Raw genomic sequence first — 21,173 nt, forward strand, 5'->3', positions numbered from 1 at the left:
CTCCTTTCTGCGGTGTCAGCTCAGCCCTGTTAAGTTGGATGCTAGAGGACATGTGTTATAACGCTCCATGAGAACTAAAAAAATGTTTTCCAGCTTGTAAATTGCTTTTTGTTTATTTAATTTTGTCTTTCACGGACTATATATTCAGCATATGCCTCTGGGGTCTTTTATACATTAACAATTCAAAAACCACTGACCTATAATCATATTAAAACTCCCATTTTATCTCCAGTTTAACCACGATAGTCTTCTTACATGAGTCGGGCAGAAGCCTCGTGAATAAGATAATCTCGCCTCTAAAATGCTGGGGCTTTATGGAGTAAGTAGGGATTGTAAATTCAAATTGCGAGCCATTTTATCATTGTAGATTCTTTCATTATCATACAATCACAAAGCATTCTAAAATTTTATTGGTTGATTCATTCAGTGATCTCCTGATCAGTTTAATTTTTTTGTTTTCTTTTTTTGTTCTGGTCTAGATGACTGACCCTTCCAACACGTGGAAATGAAAATGAACGCTCATGGTGAGAGAGATTGCTTCCAGGTTCCTTGCAGGTAATGGATGAGAACGTGGCATCTCAGTGATTCAAAATCAAGAGACCATTTTCACAATAATCTGGGTGGACTGTTGTCACGTATGCGTCTTGTCCTTTTAAAAAGTAGCTTACGAAAAAATAAATAAATAAATAAATAAATAAATAAATAAATAAATAAATAAATAAAAAGTAGCTTAAGCCTGGGACATTTGAAGGTGAGGCTGAAATGTGTTTCTACAGCTAAACTTGGTCCTTACTAGTCTTTGAGGTTGGTCCCTTGGCCTGTTTCTGAGTGGGAAAGTGTTTGCTTAAAACAACAATTACACTGAATGGCTGCCAGGTTTTGATTATTCAGACAAGTCATAATGTCATGTTAATGACAGCTTGGTCTAAATTTTATTATTAAGTTTTATTGAGAGTTGTGAGGAAAAAGGGAGAGAAGTCTAAAGTTACAACTATCTGCGGCCATTCAGTCAACTTCTCGTGCGGCTGTTTATTTTATTTGATTTTTGCACAATTATTTGGATTACCATGTAGTTAAGCCAACTGGGTCATTACAGATGCTTACAGAATCAGCTGCATAAGAGCATATTTCTTTGGCCCTGTGAGGACAAATGAGGTGATGTTTTAAGGCTGTGTAACTAGTTTATTAAATGGAATGATCTCAGTGGATACAAACAGGACATGGAGCTATTTCATTTTCCTTTCATGGCTTTGCCAGATCTCTGCTCCCTTATCCATGGCATGTCTCATTGCTTTTAAGTGGCTTTCAGTTATAAGAATAATATCGCTTTGATAACTGTGACTTGTTTTCAAGAGCTAAAGTGCCTCCTCTAGTCTAAATTAAAACTTCAGTCTCCCATTCAATCCAGAGCTTCTTCCTTCCCTACTTGTGGCCTCACCCTCTTGGCTCAGAGACTCAGCAGGGAAGGAATGGTACCCTCATTCTTCTTTTGCCTTATTTTACCTGCCTCCCATTGTCTTCTTGAAGACAACCCCAGCCCCTGTGAGTGCCCTCCCATTTCTGGCCTGGGGTGGAAGGAAGCTTTCCCTCTTTCATTTGGTAACTTTCTCCAGTTACTCTTTTTTGTTTCTAGTCTTTTTTTTTTTTTTTTTAAAGATTTTATTTATTTATTTGAGAAAGAGAGAGCGCGCACACATGAGCTGGGGGTTGGGGGACCACAGGAGAGGGAGAAATAGACTCCCTGCTGAGCGATGAGCCCAAGGATGACTCAGGGCTCCATCCCAGGACCCTGGGATCATGACCTGAGATGAAGGCAGACACTTAACCAACCGAGCCAGCCAGACGCCCCTGTTTCTAGTCTTTCTTAAATAAGCTGCAGATGGACTTAGGTCAACAAGAAAATCCCATTAAGCATCTGTTTACAGACACTTATATCACAGCACGCATACATTCCAGTGTAGAAACCTCACTTCGTGTGATTAGAGAGTTCTTCAAAGAGCAACATAGTTCCTAGAAGCTCTTTAGTTTATGGGGAAAGAAGTGACTATAGAAAGTGAGCATTGAGAAGAAGAGCCCATATTGAGCTTTCGATGTCATCATTTTGCCCTAAAGGGCCTGGAGGATCCTAGTGTCTTCTTTGGTTATCTCCCTTGTGTGCATGATAAGGTGACCCTGGTGTCCATGTTGACATGGGTGGCTCCCATTGCTCACAGACAGAATCAGGGCCGTCTGTCTCATCTTCATTCCACCTCTTTGGTGGTGGGTGGTCCGAATAATGCAGAGAGGAGTCCTGAGCTTTGTGCTGTCTCTACTTTATTTGTTTACATTTTCGTTTAACTACTCTGTTGGGAACATTAAATCAATGTGGATGATTTTTGAAGAATGTAATCTAGAAAATTCAATTATTTAGTGCCTGGAAGGGTTTCAAAGATTAAAATGCTGTGTAAAAATGTGTAAGCATTTATTATTAAAATTAAATAAATGTTTGCTCCGTGCAATTAAATTGCATTGTCAAAATGGTGTATTTGACTCCTCCAAACACATTTGGTGTTATTTTAATTTGGACTTTTTCTGATGCTCCCAGGCAGACTTAGACATTTCTCTCCTCTGTTGCTCCCATAGCTTTGTCTTTATACCTTGATTTTAGCTCAATTCAATTCAGTTTGATTTGATTTAGTTTCAAATAACATTTATTAAGTGAAAGCTAGGTACTAGTTACCGTGCTGGGCTCCAAGGAACAATAAGTTAAGTCGCACCTTTCATCACACAAGAGTGTGTATAAGTGTGTGTGCGTGCGCGCACATGTGCTTCTTTTAATTTTAATGCAGTTAATTCCCCAGTAACAACAAAATTCAAAGGAAGCAGATGGAAGGGAATGCGCATCAGTGTTCCAGGTGCTGACAACTTGGAAAATGAATGATTTTGATTGCATTGAGTTAACTGAAAGCTTTCAGCAAAACTGGGCCCTTTCCCTTGGGAAGGATTCAAATCTTTGTGGGTGGGTAGAGAAAGGACTCCTCCCACCTGCCTCCATGGAAGAAGCACAACAGAGTAGTATGGTGGCAAAATTTTCCTTTCACTAGTTTTGCCCTTGAACTTGGTGAATACAGTTCTGCAGATTGGAAATATTTCTGAGGTCTCCAGGTTGTTAAAGCTTCCAGCAAGTGTGCCAAGCAAAATGGTAACCTTCTTCCTGGAGCCTAGTGGTTTTCTTCATTTGTTCATAACTCTGACTTGTTTACTGAGGGATGATCCTTTTTTGTTTTTTAAGATTTTATTTATTTATTTATTTGAGAGAGAGCTTGAGCTGGGGCAAAGGGACAGAGGGAGAAGGAGAAGAAGCAGGCTCCCTGCCTGGGTGGCTCTGTTAAGCAGCTGCCTTTGACTCAGGTCATGATCTCAGGGTCCTGGGATCAAGTCCCACGTTAGGCTCCCTCCTCAGCAGGGAGTCTGCTTCTCCCTCTTCCTCTGCCACCCTCCCCCCTCCCCCCGACCCTGCTCATGCTTTCTCTCGTGCTCTTTCTCTCTCTGTCTCCCAAATAAATAAATAAAATCTTTAAAAAAATTTTTGGATTCTGAAAAGAATGAGAAAATAATTTTCTTGTTTACTTCTTACCTAGAAACCTGTGTCACAGGCTATTCAAAACTCCTCAGAAGCAAAAAATACTTTAAACCACTTTGGTGAGGCTGCAAGTCTGATAGAATATGAGGTTAATGGAGTGTAAAAGACCAATAAAATAAATAAATGGCGAAAGACAGGGGCAAAAGAAAGCAAAGGGAAAGATCACGAAATGAATGGAGTAATTGCCATTTTTACATTCTCTGGAACAAATTATGGAGAATGTGAATCTTATTCCTTGAGAATTTGACAGAGTCTGTTAGTAAATGATCTGGTTCTGGAGCCTTTGCTGGGAAGTAGCTTTTTGATAGTTATTATTGCTCTACTAGTGCATTATAGTATTATTTTTTAAGATTTTATTTATGTATTCACGAGAGACACAGACAGAGGCAGAGACACAGAAGCAGGCTCCATGCAGGGAGCCCGATGCATGGACTCATCGGCTCATGCGGGACTCAATTCCAGGACTCTGGGATCACAACCTGAACCAAAGGCGGATGCTCAACCAATAAGCCACCCAGGCGTCCCGAATTTCTGGTTTTGATTTTGGAAATTTACATTTTTTTCTGAAAATTGCCAGATTTTGAAATTCATTAGCATAGAGTTGAATATGGTAGAGTATTGCATATGCAAGTCTATGCTAATCTATTCAGATTGCCCTCCATATTAGTTGTTGCATACTTTACCTATTCTAAATTTGTGTTGTTTTTATTTTTTCACTTAATTTTTCAGGTATAGGCCATTTTGGCTATTTTTTTTTTCTCATGTATAAAGCTCTTAACTTTGTTGACCAGTCCCTAATTTTAAACTTTTGTGATTTTTTTTACCTCTATTATTTTCTTTCTTTTCTTTATATTAGGTATCCTAAAATCTTTATCTAGCTTCCACAGACAAATGATTAAATTTTCTTTTTTCAACCTTTCTTGAATAACAGTGAAAGCTTTTAAAAGGTCTAATTTGTTTCTGGGCACAATTTTAGCCAAATACCCTAAGTTTTAATACTTGTGGTCTTAATTTTTGTTTTTTTCTAAATAGTTTGTATTTTTACGATAACATAAGAGGATGTGTATTAGTTGTGAGATGGCAGAGTGGTTTTTGTTTAAACTTCTATTATTTTTTAATTTGAATTGATTGTTCAAAGAGAATGTGACCTATATAATCTTTGCTATCTGGAACTCATTGACATTATCTTTTTTTCTTGCTACGTATTTAACTATTTGTGTGTGTGTATACATACATAAATGTACATGTATGTATATGTGTGTGTATATTCCATGGATACCTATAAGATGGCATTCTTTTTTTTAAAAAAAGATTTCATCTATTTATTTTAGAGAGAGTTTGTGTGCTTGTGAGTGGCAGGGAGGAGCAAAGGGAGATGAAGAGACAGAGAGAATCCTGGAGTAGAGACTCCCTGCTGAGAGTGGACCCGGCATGGGGCTCCATCCCAGAACCCTGAGGTCAGGACCTGAGCCAAAATCAAGAGTCAGTCGCCCAACCAACTGAGCCACCTATGTGCCCCCAAATTAGTATTCTTAAACAAATACGGTTGTTAACTCAACCTTTCTAAATATTTTAGTCAATATATAATTCTTTCTTAACTCTAGACTTCTTTCTGATCTCTACAGGATCTTCCTCCTCCTAGGTATACACATACATTTGGATCCCTACCAGCCTTATAGATTTTCAGTGCTGCTACTCCTTCATGGTAGTCCTCAAGCTCACCTGCCCTGCACTTTTAAGTGTTCAGAAGTGTCAGCTACTCTTACCAACTCCAGCACCTCACTACTCACCTCTTCCTTATTTTCTTAAAAAACTTCTTGAATGACATCCTCTGAGGAAGGTGTAGAGGTGTGATCAGATGAGATCCATGACTTTAAAGAGCTTGCACTGGGCTTGAATTCCAGAGCTCACATCGAGGGTCTTTGACGTGGCTTGATAGAAGTCAGCTTTATCCCAAGGCTGGTTTGGAAGAGTGGAGAGCAAAGGGCAGAGTAATGGCTGTATTCTCAGAGTAGAGGCTCTTTTACATCGTTCCTTTTTTTTTTTTTTTTTTTTTTTTTGCCTTTACCAACAAAATAAGAGTGGGACGGAAAACCTGGCAGATCTGGTGTTGAGGGTAGAAGACTGGATCCCAGGACCGTGTCCATGAAGCTGGGAGGTGGAGGCTTCAGAGAGGTTTTGTTCCTCTGGTGGGGTGTAGTGGGGACCAGAGAAGGAGAAAAAGAAGCTTTACTGGTTATTTGTACCTGGCAGGTCCTCTAACCAGGGTGGGGGTGCTATGTCCTTTCCACCTACGTATGGAGACATACTACACTCTTTTATGTACTTTGGATCCCCTGCCTTGGCAGACAATTCTTATTTGTGTTACAGATAAGATTTCAGGGGCACTACCTCAGCCCCTCTCAGCCCCAGCTGACACTTTGCAACCACGTGAGAGATCCTGAGCCTAAACCACCTAGCTCAGCCACTCCTGGATTCCTGACTCCCAGGCATGGTGAGAGATAATAAATATTTGCTTTTTTAAAAGCTTCTAAGTTTTGGGGGTAATGGGGCAGCCTGGGTAGCTCAGCGGTTTAGCACTGCCTTCAGCCCAGGGTGTGATCCTGGAGACCTGGGATCGAGTCCCACCTTGGGCTCCCTGCATGGACCCTGCTTCTCCCTCTGCCTGTGTCTCTTCCTCTTTCTCTCTCTGTGTCTCTCATGAATAAATAAATAAAATCTTTTAAAAAAAAAAGTTTAGAGGTAATGTGTTACACAGCAGTAGGTAACCATTATAGTGCACAAGAACTTTACATAGTTGTGCAAATGAGGGTTAAAAGAAGGAGAGGTCATACCCCCACGGGAGGACAGTAAAAGCCTCCAAAACAGGGGCATGGCATTTGAAACGGGTCTTGTGGAAAACTGGGCATATATGTGCATACGGAGAAGAGAGAAGAAACATTTCAGAAGAAAGGACTAGGAGATGGGAAAGTGAAGGTCATGTTCAGGGCAAGGGACCGTCTCCACGATCTGCATCTATGGTGCAAGTAAGAGACGGGGAGGAGAGGAGGCAGGTAAAGTGGGCTGACACTACACTGTGGGACACCTGTGTGGATCCTCTTTCTTGCCTATACTCTAAGGGCAGTCATTCTTTGCAATTTGGTCCTTGGATCTTTCTTTTTTATTTTTGGAATATTTTTTATTTGGAATATTTTTTATTTATGGAATTCCTTGGTGATCTCATTCACATCTACATTTTAACCAGTTTCTACCTGCTTTGCTTTAAAATCTAGCCCACACCTAACCTCAGCGGTTCCGTCTCTCAGATCCAAATGCTTGCTGATCTCTTCCACCTGGATAGGTCACCAGCTTCTCAAATGCTTTTGGCTCCTAAATCCCTCTTCCCAGCCAGCCATCCTCCAGGACCGACTGTCTTCCCATGGACCACTAACACGGACAGTTGTGGGAACCCAGAGGAGGAAGTCTCTTGTGGAATGCTTCTAAGGACACAATTTAAATGCCGTTGGATGGAAGTCTGTGGGACAATTGGAGGAGGCATTGTCCAGATCACTACCTTTAACGGTGTCCACCTCCACTCCCTGGTCCTTGTCGTACACTTGCCTGCTACCACCTGTGGATGGCTGTTTGGGATCCTACCAAAAGCAGCCATTTTCCATTTATTCTAACCTCAAATGCAGCTGTAGCAGGTATGGCATATGATTCTGCACTGGTAAGACGGGGTTGTTGGGAAGAGTAGTCTCTCGGGGTAAAAACCTGGGCATCACATTGGTATTTTTCTTCAGTTAGTTATTGGGTCTCATCGACTGTGCCTCCCTTTCCCCTCTCGAGAGGTTCTCAGCCTGACTGCAAGTCAGAATCCCTGCAGAGCTTTCAGAAACTCCCTCACCTATGTGTCACTGCAGACTAATTAAGTCAGAATATCTGGGTTGGAGCCTAGACATCTCAACTGTTTGGAAGTTTATCCAGTGACCCTAAAGTGTAGTCAGATGGTGCTGGTGGATGAGAAACAGCATTGCCTGGGGGGCTGATGTTGACCTGGCCTTCGATTGCTCTGACCTGGGGAAAATCATTCACACTTTCTGGGAATCAATTTGCAAATTCTATAGAAGGCGATAAAACTTTCCTAGCAGAATTATTGAAGGGGCAAATGAAATAGTGGTGTGAAGAGGCATGGTAACTAAAGAGCTAGGCACTATTATGATTATCACACTCCTGCTGCTGCTAGTCTGATTTCTAGCCCCGATCACTTTCACAGGCCCTAGGGCTCTCTCTGGCTGTGACCCTTGCCTCTAGGATCTCTGCCTCCAATTCCTCCTACACACCGAGGCCACATCAGCTCTTCTAAATTACACTTTTGCTCAAAAACGATTCTGCTTTCCATTTCCCACCAAACTGATACATCTTCAAGTTGAAACCCAAATTACTTTTCTAACCTTATCTTCTATTTCCTAAATATGATTCTGCTGCATTCAACCACCACCTATCTAGCCAGCCAGCCTACAGAGGTTTTGAGTTGCTATCATATGACAGTGTTGAGCTAGAGCTTTGGGGAAATGCAAAGATGAGCCTTCACAGAGGTAAGTGAACCAAGAAGCTGACCATCTAGAAGCTCATGGAAATGATTAGTTTTAGTTAAATGTAATCTCCGAAGAATAAAGAATGCCTGAAATTCAACAAAAACAAAACCAAACAACTAATTCAAAAATGGGCAAAGGACTTGAACACACTCTTCTCCAACAAAGAAGATATACAAATGGCCAATAAGCACGTGAAAAGATGTTTAACATCGCTAATCATTAGAGAAGCACACATCAAAACTACAGTGAGATACTACTTCACACCCATTCAAATGGCCTTTTACAAAAGAAAAATAGAAATAGTGTTGGCAAGGATGTAGAGAAATTGGAACCCTTGTACGCTGTTGGTGAGAATGTAAAATGGTGCAGTTGCTGTAAAAACCAGTACGGATAGTCTTCAAAAAAATAAAAATAGAATTAACAGATGATCCAGCAATCCCACTTCTTTTTTTTTTTTTTTAAGATTTTATTTATTTATTCATGAGAGACACACAGAGAAAGAGAGAGGCAGAGACACAGGCAGAGGGAGAATCAGGCTCCATGCAGGGAGCCTGACGTGGGACCCGATCCCGGGTCTCCAGGATCACGCCCTGGGCCGAAGGCAGGCGCCAAACCGCTGAGCCACCCAGGCTGCCTTTTTTTTTTTTTTTTAAAGATTTCATTTATTTATTTATTTCAGAGAGAGAAAGAGAGCACAAGCAGGATGGAGAGATAGAGGGAGAGGGAGAAGCAGACTCCTCGCTGAGCAGGGAGCCTGATGTGGGACTCAATCCCAGGATACAGGGATCATGACCTCAGCCAAAGGCAGATGCTTAACAAACTGAGGTACCCAGCTGCCTCTAGCAATTTCACTTCTAGGTATATATTAAAAGAATTGAAAGCAAAGACTTGTACAGATACTTGAACACTCACATTTATAGCAGCGTTAATCACAATAGGAAAAAAGTGAGAACGACACAAATGTTTATTTGAAGAATGGACAAATTAACAGATAAATTAATGTATTAAATTCCATACAATGGAATATTATTCAGCCTTGAAAAGGAAGGAAATTCTGATACATGCTACAGCATGGATGAGCCTTGAAGACATTAGACTAAGGAAAAGAAGACACCAAAGGACAAATCTTGTATGATTCCACTTACATGAGGTACCAGAGAAGTCATTTTCATAGAGACTGAAAGTAGAATGGTGGTTGTCAGGGGCTGGGAGGAGGGGAAGTGGGGGATTATTGTTTAAGGGATACAGAGTTTCAGTTTGGGATGACAAAAAAGTTCTGGAAATGGACAGTGGTGATGGTCACACAACAATGTGAATGTACTTCATGCCACTGAACTGGACACTTAAAAATGGCTACAATAAAATGGAAAATTTTATGTTATGTGTATGTTATTGCAAGAAGAAAAAAATGCTGTTTCTCTCTGTTAGGTCTTTGAAACTCTGCATGACAATCAATTTGGCATTATTAGTTTCTTTTAATATGATGTGAAGACTGTTGTATAGTGGAAAATCAAAGCATCTGTGTAGAAGTGGCATGTTGGGGTGATTTTGGGAGAAAATGATGAAAAGCGTCTTACACAATCAGGAGACTCTTACCTCACAGAATGGTACACATAGAGGGAGAGCACTATAGGGTTGGTTAGCTTCCAGACAAGGGACGTCATCACTCCTGTCCTTTAGGCTCCTCCCACCTTTAGAGTGTCCTCTGGGGGAACTCCCCTTGTTATGAAACAATTGCCCCAATTCTGACGTCATGCGGAGGTCAGGTAACATCCCGCAGCAAAAATGGGAACTACTTCCCAGAGTGACAAACTCTTTTCTAGAAGCCTTCCAGCTAACTTCCTCTTGTGACTCATAGTCCAGAACTGTGTCACATACTCATCCCTACACCAATTCCTGGCAAGAGAAATGGTATCCCCACGAGTGACCACTGGACGAGGCAGGATTGTTGAAAAACTGTGGAGTAGGCTGGATGCTGGAACAAAAGAAGGGATATGCTCCATGGAAGAGCAAAACAGATGAACAGGTTGTGGTAGGCAGTGAATCTTGTGAGAAGAAGTATGATCCCGGGCAACTTACATAAATATCTCTGAATCTCAATTTCCACAACTGAGGGTACAAGTACCCCCCCCTCGACTGGGTGGATGGGAAGATTAAATAAGATGATGTTTGCAAAGTACCTAACGGTGATTATTCACGTTATTGCATTGAACATTATTTCATTATTCACACAATAAGTGCTTCATGAATGCTAGCCATCATTACTATTCTTCTCCCCAACATTTAAATGAGCATTCACTTGGTTCTCTTTTTTAACTTAGCCAAGGTTGGTAAGTACTCAGGAAGTAGATGGCACCTGGATATACCCCCATGGGTCGTGGTATCCAGGTGTATGTGAGCAGGAGTCCTACGGTGTGTTAGTTTGCTAGGGCTGTCATAACAAAGGGCCACAAACTGGGTGCTTACGTATCAGAAATTTGTTTCACAGTTCTGGAGGCTAGAAGGCTAAGATTGAGGTGTTGGCAGGATTGGCTCCTTCTGAGGGCTGTGAAGACGGGATCCGTTCCAGGCCTCTCTCCTTGGCTTGTAGATGGCCATCTCTTGCCTGTCTTCACGTCATCTTTCTTCTGTACGTGTCCGTGTCCAAATTTCCCCTTCTTACAAGGACACTGGTCATATTGGATTAGGGCCCATTTTAATACGTTTATTTTAACTTGATTACTTCTACAAAGAGCCTCCTTCAAATGTATGATCTGAGGTACTGGAGGTTAAGACTTCAACATACACGTTTTGAAAGAACACATTTCAATCCATAACATTCGGTAAGAAGAGCTATTGGAAAGTCTATTTTCCTTTGAGGCCCAGAGTGAGAGTTCTCATGCTATGTCATAATTCTTTATCCCATCTGTACCCACCTGTCTCTCCAATGGGATTTGGAAATAACCCTAAATCCCACTTTTGCTGAGCTGGAGTGACTAGGTTGTAACAGATTTGTGAAGAGGAACTTAGAGAAAAAACCTCTGAGAGGGCCTGTAGGAAGCATGATTCTAGAAGGGAAAATAGAAACTCCTGCATAGTCATTAAAATGAACATTTATTATTTAAAAAAAAAAGATTTTATCTATTTATTTGAGAGAGAGAGAGGAAGAGAGAGAGAGAGAGAGGGGGAAAACGAGTTGGGGGAAGGGCAGAAGGAGAAGCAGACTCCCCGCAGAGCAGGGAGCCCAATGTAGAACTCGATCCCAGGACCCTGAGATCATGACCTGAGCTGAAAGCAGATGCTTAACCAACTGAGCCACCCAAGTGCTCCAAAATGAATACTTATTAAGCACTGACTATGTGCAAGGCATGAGCACTCTCTTCTGTATGATGCTGGGACCTGTGGGCATGGGTGGATGACATAAATAAACAAGACTTCCAGGGGCAGCCTGGGTGGCTCAGCGGTTTAGCACCGCCTTCAGCCCAGGGCCTGATCCTGGAGACCTGGGATCGAGTCCCACGTCGGGCTCCCTGCATGGAGCCTGCTTCTCCCTCTGCCTGTGTCTCTGCCTCTCTTTCTCTGTATGTCTCTCATGAATAAATAAAAACAATCTTTAAAAAAATAAAAAAACCTTCCAGTCTTTGAGGACTTGTTGATGTGAGTGATGTGTGAGCAGCTGTGAGGCAGCCGTAAGGCAGCATGCAGTACGCACGAAATAAAAGAACAACCGATGGGTCATAAGAGTTCACAGAAGGGGGCAGCCCGGGTGGCTCAGCGGTTTAGCACCGCCTTCAGCCCAGGGCCTGATCCTGGAGACCTGGGATCGAGTCCCACGTCGGGCTCCCTGCATGGAGCCTGCTTCTCCCTCTGCCTGTGTCTCTGTCTCTCTCTCTCTCTCTCTCTCCTCTCTCTGTGTATTCTCATGAATAAATAAACAAAATCTTAAAAAAAAAAAAAAAAGAGTTCACAGAAGGTAAAAATGAATCTGGTTGGAGAAACCTGAGAGAGTTTGAAGGGACACAAGGCCATGGTGAGAGACAGAGATATAAATGCCCTTGGAAACTCTGAAGGCACCAAAAGCACCAAATCTTTGGGGATCGACAATCATAAATACAGACCATGTGGCTATGTAAGGTACAAAGAAAGTGTGATGGTGAGGATAGGGAAGAGCAGATCCCCTTGAAATCTGGGGGAGGCCTGGGACCCTGCAGCCCTGTGAGCCACAGTGTCAGCCTTAGAAGGCACTTGCTGACCTGGAGCTACCACAGGAGCAGCTTGGAAGAGGCTGAGATGCATTTAAGCCAAATCAAGTAGAACTGCCTGGAGCGCGTGGTCTCTGGTGGGAATCTTGGTGCAGCTATTAGGGAAGTACTTTGGGTTTGGTAGACCCGGGTCTAGTTTGTGTTCACCATTACTTAGGTCCTGTGCTATTGGGCAAGATGTGTAAATGGTGTAGACATCGGGTTCCTTGTCTGTAGAGTGGGGGTGATCATATTATTGCTAAGGTTCTTGAGAGCATGAATGGAAATACTCTGGTAATAGTCAGCAACACTCTCTGGTCAACACCGGCCCAGCTACCGTTCACTAACAAAAAAAGAAGTTGCTATTTACTGACTTTGGGCTCCACTGATATGTCGAAGTTCTCTTGCCTTGTAGTAGAATGGTTTGTGTTCTTCCAAACGGTCTGATGTGCGAAGGGGAAGCAACTGAAGCAGGAAGGTTGAGAAGGCAGTGAGGCGTGCTTTACGCCATCCCCCTTCCCAACACGCTCCACTCCCAGGAGGGGGAGAGGTAATAGCAGAGGAGGCAGTAAAGCAAAAAGAGGCAGAAGGTAAGTGGAGAACATCCGATTCCCCATGGCCCTATCCTGATCTCTACAAGGGTCCGCCCTGTAGGTGATGCAGGCCGGGGTGCCATCGCTCCTCCTGACTGCTAGAGGGTGCCCTGATTTGACTCTCCCCATCCAAAAGGGCCAGAAACAGATGTGTGGTTCCCTTGTGTTGGAAAGATTGCAGCTCAGAAGGATTGTGGCTCAGAGCAGAGACAGTGGGGAGGAGGGGGTGGGCAAAGCCGGGTCTGGATGTGGATCAGGTTAAGGGGTGACAGGTTGAGTAAGTGGCAGGCTAGGAATGGATTACACAGCCTGGACCCCAGAGGGACAGGAGCCAGCTTCTTGGACCAGTAGGGCAAAGCCTGAGATTCTGACCTGGGTCTGAACAATGGAGATGGAACTTCCTTCTTTTTTTTTTTTTTTCTTTTTTTTCTTTTCTCCTATCTCCAAGCTGCACCACTGCACCATCTATCTGGCCATGAGGAGGGGAATCCAAGTGGGTTCCAGGAACCTGGCAGCTGATGGAAAGCAAAGAGAGAGAGAACAGTGATTGATGGGCATGGATGAAGTGCATCGGGAGCGGGGAGGGGCCCTGAGTGACAAGAACTGCACGTTTCAGACCTTCCCTGGCTGATCGGATGTAGTCACCCCAGCCCAGCAGGCAGTGAGAACAGTGTCTCACGGTGATTGTACAGTACAAGGACTTGAGCTCAGTTTACAGTGATTTCCCTCCACCATACTTAGCGCAGACAGTAGCAACTGACTGGTGGGTGTGGGGATCTTGCTCAACCCCAACTGTACTAATGTGATACCTGCTGTTGAGGGGGCGGGGGTGTCTAGAAGGACTTTGGCATCATTAGTCTAAGGCTGACATTCAGCCAGGACACACAGAATGGCCATATTGTTAATGGTCATCATCCAAATGAATTGGTAGACGCCTGGGCTTACAGCTGCTGAAACATGTTGACTATTACCGCTGACTATGCTCCCATCATCCTCGGCAGCTGATTTGCCATGTCGGGTGTGCGTGTCAAAGATGAGGCAGGAAAAAAAAAAAAAGCGAGACGGCTTTGTTCAATCCCTCACCACTTTTAGAAAGCAATCTAGATGTAGATCCTGTGAATTTTGGGGTTTCCAGAACACTTCAGGATTTTGTTCCAGATGAAGCTTCGTTGTCCTTGGGTAGACAGTACCTGGTTCTAAGTAGGTAAGAGATTAGACAATGTGTGAAGTATATTACTTTTCTCACTTAGGACACGTTATTGGAATAACTTGTCTGTCAGAATTGGCTTAAGTAGGGCCCCAGAATAAAAACCAGTTTTGAAATGTTAGCATTCCTGTTAGCAATCATTATTAAACTGTCTAGACTATATAGAGTCTAAGACTTTTCTTCTAGACTTTTGAAAAGATTATACATGCCTTAAGGTGGCAAATATCACATAAGGGAAAATAAGTTTGCAAAGTGAGTAAGAGAAACTCACTCCTGGCTCCTGGGGGTTTCTCCTTTATTTGCACATAGAACAATCCACTCCGGGCTCAATACGGAGCCGGCTTCAGATTCTCTCTCCTCCCCTGGCTCATTCTCTCTCTCTCATTCTCTCAAATAAATAAACCTTTAAAAAAAATTTATGAGATGATCTCTTTCATGGCTTCTTGTGACTGCCTTGCCCATCTTTGAGGGCAGGGAAGATCTTTTAACTTCTACCCCGAGCCCCTAACACACAACGACGAGGGAGGGGGACAAGGAGAGAAGCAAGAAGAGAAGAAGGGAAGGAAAGAGGGAAGTGGAACAGGAAACAAACCCCACTCAGGGCTTGCAACCTCTAAAGATCTTCATCCAGCTCCATGATGAGGGTGAGTTTTCTGCTTCACATGTCTGAGTTTTATATGTTAAAACTGCAGCTTGAAATCAAATTACAGTAATAGTTGTGCACTTAAAAACAAGTGGATTTTATGGTTTGTAAATTGTACCCCAGTAACGTTGTTTGAAAATATTGAAGGAGCACCCCATGGTGAGCCAGCTTTCACATGCTGTCAATGATAAGCCAAGGAAGCATATTTAACCAAACACATTATCATCCTTCCTAATAGATGTTTAAACCAAATTGATTTGTGTGAAATAGCAGAAAACATACATATATATCTATGGGTCTCTGTCCCCAGGTCCTGGCACAGAGCTCCTGAAACCCTTGTAATGTCCTAAGTGATAAGAGCACCAGGAGCATCATCTATTCTAATAGTTGGCCTTTGACCCCAGTTCCTGACACGGAGTTCCTACACCCCTGAGAATTTCCTGGGTGATAGGAATGTCTTTTGTTCTAATGAAGTGGCTCTCGGTGGGCTCCTTGGGTGAGTGCCGATCACCAGAAAGACCAGACTGGGATGAGAAGCTTGGGATGTTCAGCCCCATTTCCCCTTCTCCAGAAAGGGAAAAGCAGCTGGACATGGATTTAATAAATGGTCCTTCATGCCTGTGTGATGAAGCCTCCATAAACATCCCCAACGGACAAAGGGCGGAGAAGCTCCCAGCCCCTTCCCACCTTCCTTGCCCTACGCATCTCTTCTATCTGGACGGTCATCAGGATCCTTTATCATGTCCTTTTATAGTAAACTGATAAAGAATAAGTAAACTTTTCCTGAACTCTGTGAGTCACTCTAACCGATCAGTTAAACCTAGGGAGGAGGTGATGGGAACCTCTGTTCTATGTCCCATCGGTGGTCGGATGCACAGGTGACACCCTGGACTTGGAATCGGCATGGGGGACAGGGCAGCAGTGTTGTAGGACTAAATCCTTAACCTGTGGGATCTGCCCGTCTTCCAGGTAGTGTCAGAATTGAGTTAAGTTGTAGGACGCCTAGCTGGTGTCACAGAGCATTGTCTGTTGTGGGGGAAAAAACCCCACACCTTTGGTGACCAGAAGTGTCATGAGCCTGAGATCACGACCCAAGCTGAAACCAAGAGTCTGACGCTTAAGTGACTGAGCCACCCAGGTGTCCCAAGATCATCACATTCTTTTGTGGAAGGTCATCCCTAATAGAAGGGCTGTTCCTGGTATTATGGGGTCATCTTTATCTCAGAGCCTCCCAGGTTCTCAGAGGTCTAAGGGCCTAGGCCAATAAAACATTTGTTGGGTGCCTGTGCTCGATGCTGTGGGTACAAAGATGAGAGCTCATCCCTGTCTGCATTTAAACAGCTTTGCTTCAACCTCAGGTGAATGTTTCTGGTCTGACTGACCTTGCGACCCAGTCCTAGTATCTCAACCTTTGCCCGTGGGAAGTACAGACCTACTCTTGTGCCCCGTCAGATAAGGGCAAGTCTTTCCCCGTTTAGGGCCTGCCTCGCTCCCTCACTTCCTGCAGCATGCTCCTGAAGGGGCACCTCCTCACCGGGGGCCCTCCCTGCCCACCCAACTGAAATTTTAGCCTCCCTCCCACTCAGAGACTTCATCACCCTCCTTCCTGCTTGCTTTGCTCCCCTTTCCCTTTTCACCCCCCCCCCCGTCACACAGTTTATTTTACTTATATTCCTTCTGTTGTATGGTCTCTGCTTTCTCTTTTTTTAAAAAAGATTTTATTTATTTATTCATGAGAGACAGAGAGAGAGAGAGAGGCAGAGACACAGGCAGAGGGAGAAGCAGGCTCCCTGCAGGGAGCCCGATGTGGAACTCGATCCCAGGACCCTGGGATGACAACCTGAGCTAAAGGCAGATGCTCAACTGCTGAGCCACCCAGGTGCCCCTCTGCTTTCTCTTCTAGAATGTGTGTTCTGTGAGGGAAGGACCTTGGGTCTGTTTTCTTCTCTGTTCTGATCCTGGGGCCAAGTTCCTGGTACACAGTCCATACTCCAGGAATAATGTGTTGAATGAATTCATGAATACTGATCTTTATCTTGCTCCCCGGTGCCGGAGCCCATCCCAATCACCCTAGTTCTTCAAGACCTGGGACGCTGCCTCGGGCCCATCTCACTCCCACTTGGTGTGAGTGGGAGGCCAGGAGCTCCGGCCACGCTGCCCGCCGGCCTGCAGCTCCGATCACTGCCCGGCTGCAGCTGCCCTGCTCCCGGGACTGCCTCCCCGAAGAATCTGTCCAGACATGTCATTGCCTGTTTCTCCCCTGACTTGATCGGTTGCTGCCTGCCCCCAACTAGTCTCAGAACTGGCCTATCCCAGTCTGCCCCAGTTAATTAACCTTCTCTACGTGAAGGCTTTACAAGACTGGACGGAAGGCAGAGAACACCCATGATGTTGTGTGAATCAAAATATACCAGCCAGCAGGACTGACTGAGTAAGGATGGAAGTTACCCCACACCAGGCTGAATGCTTGAATCCTCCCAGAGGATTGTTTTGAAAACACAAGAAAAAAGAGAGTTTAAATATTTTGGAATAATTACTGGTCCCTGAAATTAGCTTCTTAAAAGTAGTCTTTAGAGTCACTCTTGTATCATCATAATATTTACAGGCTAAACTGTCCTAGTGAAATTTCGGGGTGTGATAATTCACCATCCTATTCCAAGCTCCTGGTCAACATCAGAGTTTTCAATACTCTCATTAGCTTCTCATTAAAAAAAAAAAAAAAAAAAAAAAAAAAAAGCCCTAAATTGGAGGCCAAAAATAAAGACTTCTACGGTCTTCTGCTTCAGGCATACCTGAGGCTTTTCAGACACGCAGCTAGCTTTCACTCCTGCCAGGTGCACAGTGAGGTTACGACTTCAGAGGACAAAAGGACACAGGTTGGCCAAGTGAACACTTTCATTTGGAGCTTAAGAGAGGACTGACACCCATCAAGCTATAAAGCTATAAAGCTGTCTCTTGGTGACCGATTTCTGTAGGTGCTTGGTGACAACACATTTGGAAACACTGTTAACAGGTTTTACTTGTGGAACAAGACAAGGACGGCCAGTTGAGTACATTTTGAGTTTTACTAGGTCATCAGAGCCCCCCGAGGGTTGGCGGGGTTTCCTTTTCATTTTCTTGGCAGAAGCACTTCAGCGAGCTGCTGGGAAAGGTCAGAACGGGAGCTCGCTCTTTGTGGACGAGACAGCAGAACGTGGAGCCGGCTCCGTTCCAGCCGCCAGGGAAAAGGCTGCGAGCTCTGTTGTTGGACTCAGGGCCGCTCGGTTAACCGGGCTGCTGGAGGTCCAGGCACATTGGTAGGCTTAGCTTTACCAGACTCACAGAAGAGAGTTCTGGATCTTCATTCTGCAAGGAAATCCTCTATCAAGGCACCAAGGAGCATGGGTACCACCCTCTGCCAGCGACCCCCCGTCTTCCATTCTTCAATTTTGCAGTCAACCCAAGAGGCAAGGGACCCACGTCTTTACATTTTCTAGGAGGAACTAGTCATTCTAAGCATCTTCCCTCGGCAGGAATTGGGTTTCAGGGTGGAGAAGAAGGTGGGCCCCGTGGGTCGCACCCGTCGCAGAACCTCAGGGCGCGCAGCTCTCCCCCGCCCCGGGAGCCAGGCGGTGGGGCGTCCACTCGGTCTTCCCCTTCCCAAAAGCAGGACCGCTCCCTGCTTGGATGATGCGAACTTTCAGGGGCAGCCAAAAAGTATCTCTAGCGGCGGCGCGGGTGCCAGGGCAGGTTCTGGAGCCGCAACGCGTGGACCCCGGGCCGGGTTCCGGGGCCTCCTCTCGCACCTGCTCGCGGCTCAGGTCCCCGCGCGCTGGGGAGGCCCCGTCCAGGTCCCGGCGAGGGCGCACGTGGGCACGGGGTGGGCGGCTCCTCCGTCGGGGGTGGGGGTGGGGGTGGGGGTGCGATCGCGGGCGGGCGGGCGGGCGGGCGGACAGACCGACGTCCAGGACCGGCCGCCGCAGGGGGGTGGAGGGGGCGGAGCCGCCGGGAGGGGCGGTGCCGCGGGGCGCGGAGCCCGGCCTCCCGCCCCACCGCCCTCGGTGCCGGAGCCTGGGCGGCGACACAAAAAGCTCGGGTCGCAGCCGAGCGCCTGGCGGCGGGTCCGGCCGGGAGCGCCGAGGGCGGCGGGCAGGTGGGCGCCTCCCGAGCGGGGCCGGGCGCGCCGGGACCACCCCGCGATGCTGCCGCCGCCGCCGCCGCCGCCTCTGTGGGGAGCGCCCGAGCCCGCTGCGGAGAGAGGTCGGTGACTTTCGGTTCGCTCTCGGCCCCGCACCCCCCCACCCCGGGCCGGGCCGGGCCGGGCCGGGCCGGGGCGGGGCGGCGGGAGGGGCGCGCGGGGAGGGATGCCTGCGCCCCCAGGGCGGCCGCGCCGGGGCCGGGGGCGCGGGGCAGGGGACCCGCCGCCGGGTGTGTGGGGCTCCCCGGGGCAGGGGATGGGGGCGGGCCGCGGGGGCCCGGGGAGGGGCTGCGGGGCGCCGGGGCGGGGGTCCCCAGAGTTGCGTTCCTCGCGAGCGCCGGCGGAGTTGGGCTGGCGGCCGGGCGGGGGAGCGGCGCTGCCGGCGGCCCGGCCGAGTCCTCGGATGCCCCCTGGAGCTCCAGCCCCGCGAGCGCGCCCCGGAGGGTGCACGTGCGCGCGCCCCGGCCGCGCCCCCCGCCGCCCCCCCGCCCCCGCCGGCCCGGGCGAGCAGGTCCCCACGCCCCAGAAGTTGCCCTCGCGCGCCGCTCGGCGCCCCGGGAACCCCTCTGGGGGGCGGGTAGGGGAGCGGGAGCGGTGGCGGGCCGGAGGTTGGGGGTCTTTTGTGCGCCCCACGTGCCCCGGCCCTGCTCCCGGAGGGCAGCGGCAGGACAAAGCAGGACGCGTGGGGCGCCGCGGGGGGCGGGGGCGGGGGCGGGGCGGGGGGGCGCGGCGTGGGGCCGAGCAGAGCGGCCGGGCGGGGACGCGACCCGGGGGCGGCGGGCAGGTGCGCGGTGCGGCGCGGGCGCGTGTGTCGGGGCGGGGGCCCGGCGCCCCGCGTGCCCGTAGCCCCGTGCGCTGGCACATCTCGCTCGCGTGTCTTTGCCCCGAGATGCTCTTCTTCGCCCCCTCGTGCGGCTTGCTTCTGGCGGGGTTACACTTGCCGGTGGAGGAGAACTTGGGGGCGGGGGGACTGCAGCGGAGGGGGAGGAGGGGGTATTTATCCCCGGGAGGCAATTAGGCGGCGTTACGCCCCCTCCGCGGCCGGCGGGCCCCGCGCCCCCCCCCCCCCCCCCCCCCCGCGGCAGCCGGGGACGCCGCCTGGATGCCTCTCCCGGCTGCGCGAGCCTGACCCTTCCTGCGCGGGCTTCACTGCAGGCTGAACAAAGCTCAAGCTCAATTGTGCTTCCTGCTTGTCAGCCTCTTGCCTCCCAAACGCGTTACCATTTCCACTTGATGTCATCACGCAGGAGGGGGTGAAAGGGCCTCGGTGACAGCTTCAGGTAACCCCCAGCAGCCTGGGTAGCCGCCGGGGTGTCTCGGGGTCATTGGGGCCAACGGCGTCTGCACGGGGCCGCTCGGGTTGCTTTCTGCACCACCCGTCGCTTTCCTGCCGGTGTGGACAGCGGGGGGCTGCCGCTGCCTCCCGGTCCTGAGGAGGAGACTGCAAATGCCTCGAAACCTTGCTTTGGGAGAAGTCGTTGAGGGCAGGGGTGCCTTTGGGCTCGAATCCGTTCCCCCCGGTTTGCACTGCTGGGAATTTGGATGCGTGGAGTACGGAGGCAATTGTATCCGGGCTTGGGGTTTGGATAGGTGCCTGCTTTCTTATCTGTAGTGATATGTTTTGGCTTCGGTCTCTTCGTGGCTATCGCTTGTTGAAAAGGTATCATCGTCAGGCCGATTATAAATTTGACCAGCGCTCAATTAGGGCATTGGTCAGATGTAGTAACCTTCTTATGAAATAATGCCTGTCCTGCAAGCCTTCATTGTAATAGTGTTTGCAATCTCGGGAGGGACGTGCCAGCAGCAAGTTACTGGGAGGTGGAACCGAGGGCGGCGGGGAGAGCAGAAAGCCACCAGAAGCAGAGCTTTAGTTAAGTTTCCATTTACATAGCCATGAACCATTAGGCTCTCAGTCTGCATTTTATCTTTAGGTTGTTGGTTCTTGTCCAAAAACTCTGGCCTGCCCCTTTCTTTCCAAGGATAGTTCTGTTTCCATGTCAGCCTAACTCAGTCTGGGGTTATCTTGATGGAGCACAATGAAAACGTCACCTTCAGACGTGTCGGATCACCTTGGCATTGGCATTGTCTCCTAGAGGGCAGAGTCCTGGCACCCCGCACGCCGAGCCGGGAAGGA

General features: G+C 47.5%; 1 protein-coding gene and 1 long non-coding RNA gene across 21 annotated transcripts in view; one reads left to right on the top strand and one right to left on the bottom strand.

Annotated features, from left to right (window-relative positions):
- LOC140612449 (uncharacterized) overlaps nt 1–10,319 on the bottom strand; it is a 34,525-nt gene extending 24,206 nt beyond the window's left edge. The window contains exons 1-4 of one of the 2 annotated variants that reach the window (XR_012013669.1): nt 9,796–10,315; nt 5,691–5,808; nt 5,413–5,581; nt 223–663 (exon numbers count right to left, since the gene is read on the bottom strand). This is a non-coding gene — a long non-coding RNA (uncharacterized lncRNA). Of the gene's footprint in view, nt 1–222; nt 664–5,412; nt 5,582–5,690; nt 5,809–9,795 lie in introns of those variants that run through there. The other variant, XR_012013671.1, reaches the window with a different exon arrangement.
- An 8,587-nt stretch (nt 10,320–18,906) lies between these two features.
- The window catches only part of RNF152 (ring finger protein 152), a 202,633-nt gene continuing 200,366 nt past the window's right edge, over nt 18,907–21,173 (top strand). For 18 of the 19 annotated variants that reach the window (XR_012028526.1, XR_012028529.1, XR_012028530.1 and 15 more), the window contains exon 1: nt 18,907–19,101. The gene's annotated coding sequence lies outside the window, so the exon portion shown is untranslated. Of the gene's footprint in view, nt 19,102–20,181; nt 20,320–21,173 lie in introns of those variants that run through there. The other variant, XR_012028512.1, reaches the window with a different exon arrangement.

This window comes from Canis lupus, chromosome 1, assembly GCF_048164855.1.
Source record: "Canis lupus baileyi chromosome 1, mCanLup2.hap1, whole genome shotgun sequence".
In the NCBI taxonomy this organism is placed as follows: domain Eukaryota; kingdom Metazoa; phylum Chordata; class Mammalia; order Carnivora; family Canidae; genus Canis; species Canis lupus.